The following is a 12,126-nucleotide window of genomic DNA, read 5'->3' as shown; positions in this document are numbered from 1 at the left end:
CCATAATTACACTACCCTAGGCGACGGAGGGACAACACAATGAGGGGATAAGTTTCGGGACGGGCAACAAAGGGGCCTTAATTTGGGGACGGTAGGGGCACAGAGAGGGGACGGCGATGGGGTGATGGGGGGCGAGGTTGTATATATTATACATATGGTACTTAAAATGCTAGTTATGAAAAGATGTTCTGCAATATAAGATATAAAGATGTAAAAGAGTAAATCCTTGGAACATTGCATTGAATAGGAACATCGAACATTGAACATAAATAGTCAAATCAGCAAATAGTCGACACCTGGATGTCCGTCGTCCTTAGCGGAGGTGGCATTATTTGGTGGTGTCGCTAGGGACAGGGGAACGAAGTCCTCGATGCATCCTTGTCTCCGAGACGTGGGGCAAAAAGGGCAAGAACGTGTCCCCGTGTTACTATGGTTTATATCCTTGTTTTGAAGATTTATGCCTATATCCTAAAGCAAAAATCTTATTGCAATAGCTGTCGATCATTATGGTCAATAGGGAGGGTGAATAATTACGAACTTCTAGTGAAGAGAATATTCAAACTGTGTCATTTTTTATTACAAATCTCGTTGAATGGATTGTCTTTCGCCAACTTCATCAAGGAGGCTTTCTTATCGACTCTTTACTCTACGACGGTTAAAGAGTCATGCTTCATCATTGGTGAATGATATTATTGGTCAAGGAAGCTTCTTCATTATTATTGTTGTTTTCTTTTTTATTCGTCATTAAAAGGCACAACGAGCATTTTTATAGTTGTCAAGCTTGCTTAAAAAATAAGTATACTTTTTTATACAGTAGTTGCATATATTATTTAATTGAAATTATTTTGGTATAATCAGATAGAGTCTTGTGTAACAGTCTATGCATTACATCTAATACTAATAGTTTTGTATAGAATTTTTGGTTCATATTTATATGCATGATCAAGAAGATTATATTTGGTAAGTTTGAATATTATTGATTGCAGAATGCAATAAGATAAGGATTCCAGATTCAGAGGGAACTTGTGATTCAGAGGGAGGACTCATTTGCCTACCTCTTCTTGGTGATGAAAGTAGTTCTTGATTAAGACAGAGTCTTTGAATCCCCTTCATTCTTACATATGTTGTTGATATTTTGGGGAAAAGAATTTCAGCTTTGATTTTCTTTATGTTCAAATTTTGAGACTTGTATTGGAAGAGAGTTTCAATTGTGATTTTATGAATTATTATTTTGGGGAAAAGAATTTCAGCTATGATTTTATGAATTCTTACATATGTTGTTGATATTTTGGGGAAAAGAATTTCAGCTATGATTTTCTTTATGTTTGAATTTTGAGACTTGTATTGGAAGAGAGTTTCAATTGTGATTTTATGAAATCAAAAAATGAGATTGTAAGATCAGCTATGATAACTCTTTCACTATGCGATCATGAACATCATGTTGAGAGAGTCCATGATGTCATCACATTGAGAGATTTCGTGATGTGAGTTGGATGTCATGTTGAGAGGTTCCATGATAGTTCATGTTGAGAGAGTTCGTGACTAAAGGCTTAGTTGTGAGTCTTACAAATCTGTTGAGTGATTCCATAATTATTAACAAATTGTTCCCTTAGTATCATGTTGAGAAATTACACGGCAACATCATGTTGAGAAATTACATGACAACAGCACGTCGAGAAAGTTTGTAATGAATGTTGGTTGTGTTTCTTGCAGGTAGTGTCATGTTGAGAGATTCCATGACAACATCACATTGAGAGAGTTTGTGATGAATGTTCATTATGTTTCTTACAGGTAGTGTCATGTTGAGAGATTCCATGACAACATCACAATGAGAGAGCCTGTGATGAATGTTGGTTGTGTTTCTTACAGGTAGTGTCATGTTGAGAGATTCCATGACAACATCACATTGAGAGAGCCTGTGATGAATGTTGGTTGTGTTTCTTGTATGCGTTCCATGTTGAGTGATTCCATGAATTTTTGTGATTATATTTTATCATTGACATTTTGGTTACAGCCTTGTTGTGATTGACAGCTAAAGATCTCTCTCTGGCTAAGAGAGAGTGTTGAAGATTTTCGCTGCGATAGACATCTGTATCACTGGAAATATGGACGTTATTATCATTATGATCACCTTCAGCTGAAAATGACATTTATTGTAATATTAATTGTAAATAACATGTCATTCACATGTGTTGAGGTATGAATATTCGAAGAGATGTAACTAATTATAAAAGTTATGGGAAACTCAAGAGACATTCCGTTGTCATATGAAGAGTCTCTCTTCTTAGTTATATGTATCACATCTAGCAATGGACATTGTACACTTGAATTCATACTATCGATAATATGATCTTTTGTTGTGTGGCTGGGTTTTTCCCTTCATTTTCGATGGGCTTTCCCAAGATATCTTTTAGTGTTGATTGTATCTCTTTTATGGTTTCTTTATTGCTGTTTTTCATCTGATTTCTAGGCTCTATCTTTAACAATACACACACACACACAGAGATATGCACACATCCAAAAAAACCAAAAACAATTGTGCATCTGTGCACCCGATTCTCGAACCTGCATCCACATCTGCACCCGAATCGGCAACTTAACTTTCAGACAAGATTACGTGAGTACACAAGCTGTGGGGTTTGCAGAGATGTGATAAGCAGGAAACGTTTATGCAGCACTGAGTATGAACTCCTAAACATGGATACGGGGATTGAAAGGGACAAGTTAGGTAGGGGTGCATACCTCTAAAATGTGGGTACAATTTGGCTGTTGCGGAAGCAGACAGGCACAATCTATTTGTTTAAAATCTGTCACTTATTAACCCCAGCATTTTCTGAAGTGTTTTCTAGCCTTCGTATATTCTTGTTAATTAGAAATTGCTTTAAATATTTCCCCATTTATTCTCCTCCTTAATTTATCTTTTCCAAAGATATCTAAAGTGAACATTATGTTGTCAGTATGACAAAGGTGAATGTCAGGGGTGCTGTCAGTACGTCTTTCATGTCACGTCAAAGCATTCATGTACAATGAAAAATGGATCTGAATTATGTTCCAGTGTTCTCTTGCAGAATTTGGCTCGGGTGGAGCACACATCTTGCAGTAGGTGCAAGAATTTCCTCCCCAATTACCTGATGAACATTTCTCCTGTACTGAAAGCATTCTGTGATAAATATAGACCCCGTATCCTCATCAGTAATTAGGGAATCAAAGGAGACTTCACAAGGAAATGGGGGAATGAAATCTCTGTAATTGTGACAGTTATACTCCATTAAACACCTCAAACAATTATAGCAGATCAACCAAACTTCTTCTTGCTCACTTTGCACAATCTCATCCACAGAACTACTGCTACTCATTATGATGAGACTGTAGGAAAGAATGCCTAAATAGAGCCAGAAAGTGTGCGGTATCAGAGAGATTTATGAGAAAATACTGCTTTCTTGCTGCAAAATCCCCTATGTGATCTCATTCAGCTCTGCCGCACACGACAAAAAGACTTTTGACATCAACATGATATATTGCATGTCCCAAGAAAGGTTTCCCTTGTCGTGTGCCTCAAGCACTTGGCCAAGCGCATGCAAGACATGCAGAAAGCACCACTGAAGCAGCTGGAAGTGACGGTTCACAAAAGCGAAGAAAAATAAAAAGGTTCCTACCATTTCATGTCATGAATACTTTTAATTAATTCACTGACGATTGGTAATTATGGATTTTTAATCCCATGCTACTCAAGACAAAAATCTGCTTAACCTTATAATAATTGCCAGCATAATACAGCATGTCGTTTAGCATAAAATGCATAGGTTACCGTTTAAAATATTTTTAAGTAGGTTGCCTTGCTGCCAGTGCCAACAGTAACAATGTAGGATCCTAGTTATCGGCACAAGAAATGTTGTGTGAAATCTGCAATGGCAGCCCAAGAACATGGTCAACTTTTGTAAGCCACGATCATCAATTATTTTTCTTGAGTGCCAGTGAGTAATTGTGGAGCAAAGCGATAAACTGTAGATTTGTCCTCCATCAACCATCATCAAACTTTATTATGATGTCATCTCCTTGTTAAAGTTGTAGCTTCAGTTCAATCAATTCGATATACATTATTATTATTGGTAAATCATCATTTCCTATATATACATATTCATGTAATAATAATTATAATATATATATATATAAGCTCTTTGACCTTTCTTCAACATGTAAGTATGTAGTCTCAGATTTTAAGCGGTCTTCATTTGTACATTTGCAACTAGGCTCTGATACCATGTTGAGTAACATGGATCTTTTCTGCAAATGCACAAACATGTCCATTGTGATTGATGTGTTTCAAATTCAGATTTGGATCTCATATAAATATGAGTGGAGAAGACATGTCTCATGAAGAGACATGTCCCTAAGATGTAATCATCCTACATTAGCACACCTCCTAAACCTTCTCCTGATGCATCTGTTATAACTACAAATTGCTTTTGTGGGTCAGGTACTTTTAGTATGGGTGTTGTAGTTAGCTTTTCCTTCAAGTATTCAAAGGCTGATTGACATTTTTCTGTCCAGACAAATTTCTTTCCTTTTCTCTAAAGTGATGTAATCGGGTATGCGATCTTGGAGAAATTCTTGACAAATTTCCTATAAAACCTTGTCAATCCCATAAAACTTCCAACTTCTATCATGTTTTTAGGTATTAGTCATTCCTTAATTGCTTTAATTTTTGACAAATCTACAGCTATGCCCTGAGCTGATATAATGTGCCCTAAACACTGAATTTCCTTTTGACAGAAAGCACATTTAAACAATTTTCCATATAATTTATATTCTCTTAACCTTTGTAAAACTGTCTCCAGATGTTTTTGATGTTCTTCCTCATTCTTTGAACAGATTAGAATGTCATCTATAAAGACCAGCACAAACTTATCCAAGCAATCTTGAAATATGCTATTCATTAAGTTCATAAAAGTTGTTGGGGTATTGGTTAACCCGAATGGAAACACTGTAAATTCGTAATGTCCATACCTAGTTTTGAATGCAATTTTGTGAATATCTTCGTCCTTAATACAAAGCTAGTGATATCCTGACCTCAAATCAATTTTTGAAAACACTGTTGCGCCCTTCATTTGATCAAAAAGATCATCTATTCTAGGAAGTGGATACCAGTTCTTGATGGTAACCTTATTGAGCATTCTGAATCTATGCACAATCTCATGATTTCGTCCTTCTTCCTAACAAACAACACTGAGGCTCCCCATGGTGAAACACTGGGCCAGATCAGTTTCTTGTCTAACATATCTTGTAGTTGTATTTGCAACTCCATTAATTCCATGGTAGTCATTCAATATGATACCCCCCAAAAATGGGCTCTGCTCCTGGTATCAAATCTATGGTGAAATCAAAGGCTCAGGAAGGTGGTAGACCGGGGAGTTCTTCAAGAAACACATCTTGATAATTCTTTAGATAGGGATATTTTCCTTCAAAAGATTCCTTTAACTTTTCTTTGATTTCCCCATGTTCAAAAATGTAGTCATCTCCATATGTGGTGTTTTTTAGTTCTCTCATGTCCTCAACTCTGACTGCAAAGATCTCACAGCCTTTTCTTCCATATTTCTTAAGTTGCATGGCAGATATCTATTTTGATTTAATTTCATGTTTAATCCCTATAATGCTTGTAGGCCTACCTTGATCGTCCAAACAATTTACAATTTTGGCAAGACAATCCACCTTGGCCTTATGTTCACTAAGCTAATTAATGCCTATGATAATGTCATAAGACCCAAGAGGTGCTACATACAAATTCAGTTCCGTTGAGGAATTTGGAAAATCAACCTGAGCCTCAAACACACTGCTCTACTTTAGCCCTTGACTGGTTTGCATATTCGACTATCCATGGTTTTGCCATAAAACTAGATCTCTTTGGAAATCTACTCACTAGTTTAGGCGATACAAAACATTCAGCAGCTCCAGTATCAATTAAAATGGAGATAGGTCTCCCATAGATCTTACCCAGAGTTTCAATAGGGCCTATTTGTTGTTTTGCTTGTCTATTATCCAAGGCCGCATGGATCCTTTGCTTATATACTTGTTGTTGTTGGGGAAGAGGTGGTCGTTGCAGCTGATTGGTGTTGGGTTTGATGGGACATTTATTAGCATAATGATCACAAGTGAAGCATCCTAAAGGCGGCCCCTTCCTTTCATTACTCTTATTATTCTTACTTGTACTAAAATTACTTTTAACATACTTGATTCCGTTTCCTTTTGATTATGGCTTGCTATACTTCAAATCCTTAAGTTGTCCTTTCTGAGATCGAGAATCAGTACCCTCTGTATTCCAGTCTATTCTTTCATTGTCCCAGATGGAGTCATCTTTCTTGATTTTGTATTCTTGCCTAGAGCTTCCTCCATAGTTCAAGGAGTGAGAACATCAACTGCCCCTCCTATTCTGTTGTTCAGACCCATAATGAATTTCCCCACCTTCAGATTTTTATCCTACTGATATGGTGGTACATACTTCAATAGTCAGGTAAATTTCTCCCATTACTTATGTACGGTCATATCTCCTTGTTTCAAGTTTTGGAAGTCTAGAAATTTCTGGTCATAAAAGGTTTGAGGCAGCCAACGATTTTTTTAAATGGTTACAAACTTTTCCCAAGTAATCTCAGTGGGTTTAAATGTTTTGCTCGACTGTGGTGTTTTCCCACCAGGTTGCAACTTCTCCAGTAAAGTGGTATATTCCCCAAACCGCTTTTGAGGTTTCAAAAAAGTTTCTAATTTCAAAATACTATTCCATTTCAGTTAGCGAAGCCTCTGCTTCCTCCCCGAACTCAGAACTGACAAACTTGGGTGGTTTCATTTTCTTAATCTCTGCTGACAGATCAGCCACTATTTCTTGTTTCATTTGTTTTTCAATTTGTATGGGTGAAGAGGATCTCTTGTTATATCCAGAGACTTCTCTCTTTGTTCCAAGATGAGGCGATAATTGTGTTTCCTCGTGGTTATGCCCCATCTGGGCTCATTCATTCTTCTTTCCATGTTATCCAACTTTAGTTGTGTTTCTTGTGAACTCTGAAGTAACAAATCATTGGATGATTGAGTGTTTTCACGGACCATGCCATGTTCTGCAACATTATCGTTGTTGTTCATTTTGTTCGTTTACTATTTTAACCTAATAAGAATTTACAAAAATTGTGTCAATTTATTCAATCTATATTGTTTTTTTAAGTGTACCTACAACAAGAGAGTTTTGCATAGGCATGAAACACATAAATTAACCCAATTGATTTAATTAACTTAAAAATTTGCTGCTATATTCATGGCAGCCTTATTTACGAAATTTTCCTCTATTGAGGATGTTTACATAATAATATCTAATCTTGCTTTCTAGCATTCAGCTCTGACTCGAATCTATACATATCCTACACCATCCGAGATCTGTGGAAATGCAGAAGAGAGTTTCCCTAACGAGCATTCCAATTTTGAATTAATTTGTTCCTATATGCTGCTTTACAAGCAGGAGTCCACTTGACTTTTTCTTTCTTCATTCGTTGCAATGCCTGGTTCAAAGTTTCGTTATCTTGGGGCATGGAGCAGCAAGTATAATCAAATTTAGGCATGTTTTTAATTAAATAGGGAAGGATGGGATGTTGAGCCTTCTTCCGGAGTGTTTTATGTACTTGCACCTTGCTCAATCATTCTAAGAATTTTTCAGGTTTACATGGAAGGTAGTGTGCGCTGGGTTCAATATTGAACCCAACACTCTGATAACATATGTAACAAATGGATTTTCATATCTAAATCAAAGATGGTTTAAACTAAAAACTCTCAGCATTTATAAATAGATAACTGAATCCTTTTCACATGACATTAACTGCTTTTAACAATTGACAAAAAGAAAAAAGAAATTGTAATCATATTCAATTGAAATAACTAAATCAACGATTAACTGTTAACAAATGTATTCATGTTCAATTGAAATAACTAGATTAATGACTAACTAGCATAGTTATTTTTATGGTCAACTAATTAACGAAACATACAAGTAAAGTAAATGCTAAACAAGAAAAGAATGAATGGAACGTACAAGTATCTTCGGAGGATCTTTAGCTGGTTGTGCAAGCCTCGGCTTTGGCGAGAGGAGAAACACTGACATAGGCTTAACCTCCCAACCTCGGACCATACTTATTCCCACACATTTTATTAAATTAGAATGGCCCTCCCTACCTTGGGATCGAGCTTGGAATGTTCTTCAATCCAGCCACCTGAGCATCTGGTGTTCTGAATGTCTGCTCAATTATGAAACGGACATGCTTACATAAATGGCGCTACTGACATCAAGTGATCATTAGATGGCAAACATGCCCATAAACTACCTTGGCCAAGGATTTTTGATGCGTTCAATGACCCGATCAATACAACTCAACTTGACAACAAGTTTATTACAGGGATGAGCATGAGCTATTATCATTTAAGTTATTCATGTATGATTTCTCTTTTGCTTGCTTGCAGATTATTCCACCTCTTCACCATACATAGCTACCTTGCCGGTGGGTCCCAGGTGTATTAAAAGTTTATGAGCATTCTGCCCTTTTTACACGTCTTCACCATTTCATGGCTTCTTTGCGATGAATCCCAGATGTATTGTTAGTTTTATGAGCATTCTACTCTTGATATCTTTTATCATGAATTGCAACATTATAAACTTGTTCTTGAGATTAATAACAATCATACAGGTTCCTGATTCATTTAGAGGTTCGGCTGGTAAAAAAAATGAACATATTTGAAACAAAGAACACTTGACCTGCTAAGGAGTCCAAACTGCTTGATGATCTTTAACTTTTGATCGGTTTTTCTCTAGCAATTTGAGACATCACCTACAGTGCTCTCAACCTCTAAAACTTTGCCAGAAATTTACTTGCTCGGCAAGGAATAGATATCACTGGGTTTGTACAACTTACTAGTCAATATTTTTTGAGGGATTCAGCAGATAAAAATATTGAAATACTAAGATGAAATCGGGTTAAGGGTGTTGAAGATGGTAGCTGCAATAGAGATCTTTATCTCTGGAAATATGAACGTTATTACCGTTATTGTCATCTTCAACTGAAAAGGACACTTAAAATTTAATTTGTAATATTATAAATGTAAATGACATGTGTCATTCACATGCATTAAGGCATTAATATTCGACGAGTCATATTTAATTATAGGAGTTATGAGAAACTCAAGAGATCTTCGGTTAGAATATGAAGAGTCTCTTCTATTGTTATATATTTGCATCATGCGATAAGCATTGTACACTTGAACATTTCATTATCAGTGAAGATATTTTGTGTTGTGTGGCTGGGTTATTCCCTTCATTCTCTAAGGGTTTTCCCAGGATATTTCTGATGTTCTTTGTTTCAGTTTTTCTCTTTCTATTTGCTGGTTATTATCTTTGATTTCTAGGCTATAGTTTCAACATGTTATCAGAGCCAGAATGTTGAGATTTTGAGAGAATTATCAGAGCACAAGTTTCAAGACAGTAGTTTTGTTTCCAATAATAAGGAGATCAACTGGAGGGAGAATCAGAAGTATGAGGCTCTAGTCCTTAAAAGATTGAGTGGAAGGTTTGAAGTTGTGAAAAGTTGTCCACTATTCTTCTAGAACTCAAAGGTTGCTCAAACTCGTCTTGATTTCTTCAATTGCAAAAAGAATTTTGGTGAGAACATTTTTTGAGAGAGTAGCACTCAACGTCTATATCATTTGATGCCTTCATTTTGACAATTCATGGTTATCTTCTATCAAATCAAGAATACTAAAGATACGTATTTTTTTCTTTCCTTATCTTTGGATTTGTTTACCTTCTCATACTTCAATCATTTTTATTTGATGTTTGGAGAAGAAGTGAGTATTAAGTACTCATTATCGTGCTTTCTCAAAACTGCTCTAAGTTTTCAAATATCTGCATGTCTTTCGTCTCCCAGGAAAAGACCATGTCTTATATCTTGCAGAGCTTCATATCTTATAATTGCAGAGGAAGCCATCATAGAATCTATAACCAATGACATTGATACACGAGCGTCTTTAATTCTTTAGCATCTATCATATATGGTTGAATAATATTCAAAGGAGTTTTCAGTTCTACTGCTATCGACTCTTTCATAACGCATGTGTTGGCAGCTATGATTTTGACATGGTCTTTTTCATAACGGTTATTTGATTGCTCCCATGTCAAGCAATGGTTGAGAGATCAATGTTTGAGTCTTTGATTTTATCATTCACAATTGGGTCGCAATACGTCAGATGCATGTTGTCGTAAGAGCAAGGAGGTTTTGATATGGAGCTTCAAGCATTTTTGCTATTCTAGTAATTGTTCGTACGATGTCTTGAAAAAGTCATCAAAAAGAACTTTCTGTTCGGATTCCACCATCATTGCAAGTTGAAAAGGATGACGTCTTGGTCATGGGCGTGGTGATCGTAGCGGAATTGATAATGAGGCACAGGTCAGAGAATCAAGTCTCGGGAGCTACTTTTCTTTTTCCCCGTCTTGAAACCCTCGGGCTTACATTCATGTCAGTATGCATTATTGCATTTATGTTTGTCTTCTGTAAATTTCTTTTATTGACCTCGATGAGTTTAGCGGGCCTTTGTTTATATTTGTATCTTGGTTAGGTGGTTGTATGATTGTTAATTTTGGGGTTCGGATCACTGCAGTTTGTTTCTTTCTGAAGGAATGCAATATCTTTATTATTTCGAATTCGTTTGATCTAGTGGGGAAATGTTGAAATTCCCGTTGACTTTTCTGAAAATAATTTATAGAAAGAGGGATAAATTTGGGGTTAGTTTCTCTCTATATACTATTGAATTCTACAGACATGGCAAAATTTTGGGTTTGTTTGGGTTTGCACAAATGGATTTAGTGAAAGGTTGTATTTAATAATGTGCGGAAGAAAGTTCCGAAGAATTTCATGTTAAAACAGGTAGCAAATCCTCATGTTAGGTGCATGTTACCTAAAAGAATGCTAATTTTCACATGTAAGATATAATTTTTTGTGAGATGATAAGTTTTTTTCACACATGTAGACAGGGATACTCCTGAATAATGATTTTTGAAATGATCTCTAAGAACCTACACACCTATTCTGAGGTTCAGATGAACCAATGGAGTTTTTCATATCATGAACATGTCGTGTTGATCTGGTGGATTCCTATTATCCTATGAGAGGCGAAATTTGGATGCAGATATTCGGAAGTTTTGGATTGCTTACCATTCAAAACTCTTAAGCATGAATGTCATTCTTATTTTGCTGAAAATAGAGATAAGTATTTTATTTACTTTGCTTAAATCATAAATTTTTAACTGGAAATAGAATGATTTTAACATTGATATTTACGATCAATTTGTAGTTGATTTGGTTGCAAGATGCAACAAGATAAGGATTATACTCCAGAGGGAGATTTTAGCTTCAGAGGGAGGCTTCATAATTAAGAGGGGGTGCTTAAGAAATCCCCTTCATTCTTATTTATGATTGTGATGCTCATGGTATATGTTAAATTTGAGACTTAAATGGAATCATGTTTTGCTTTTATTATGCCTATTTCTATTCTTGTGTGAACAAATGAGATTGTAAGATCGGCTATGATAACTCTATCACTATGCGATAGTGAACATCATGTTGAGAGAGTCCATGATGTCATCACGTTGAGAGATTCCATGATGGGAGTTGGATGTCATGTTGAGAGATTTCATGACAGTTCACGTTGAAAGAGTCCGTGAATAAAGGCTTAGCTGTGAGTCTTACAAATCTTTTCATGTTGAGTGATTCGATGAATGTGATTAATTGTTAAGGTTTTCATGTTGAGAGATTCCATGAATGTGATTAAATGATACAAGGTTTCATCTTGAGCGATTCCATGAATATGATTGATGAATCTAATAGGATATATGGGATAGAATTTTATCATTAACATTTTGGTTGCAGTCTTGTGTGATTGTTCAGCTAAAGATCTCTCTCTAGCTAAGAGGGAGTGTTGAAGATAGTAGCTGCGATAGAGATCTTTATCTCTGGAAATATGAACGTTATTACCATTATCGTCATCTTCAGCTGAAAAGGACACTTAAAGTTTAATTTGTAATATTATAAATGTAAATGACATGTGTCA

General features: G+C 35.9%; 1 protein-coding gene across 3 annotated transcripts in view; it reads right to left on the bottom strand.

Moving 5' to 3' along the window:
- LOC149539416 (uncharacterized) overlaps positions 1 to 12,126 on the bottom strand; it is a 137,818-nt gene that overhangs the window by 33,027 nt on the left and 92,665 nt on the right. The window lies entirely within an intron of this gene.

This window comes from Cupressus sempervirens, chromosome 9 (genome assembly GCF_028749045.1).
Source record: "Cupressus sempervirens isolate cs-2001-9-10 chromosome 9, ASM2874904v1, whole genome shotgun sequence".
Taxonomy (NCBI): Eukaryota; Viridiplantae; Streptophyta; class Pinopsida; order Cupressales; family Cupressaceae; genus Cupressus; species Cupressus sempervirens.
The sequence above is the reverse complement of the archived record's forward strand: the minus strand, read 5'-3'. Positions and strand labels throughout refer to the sequence as shown.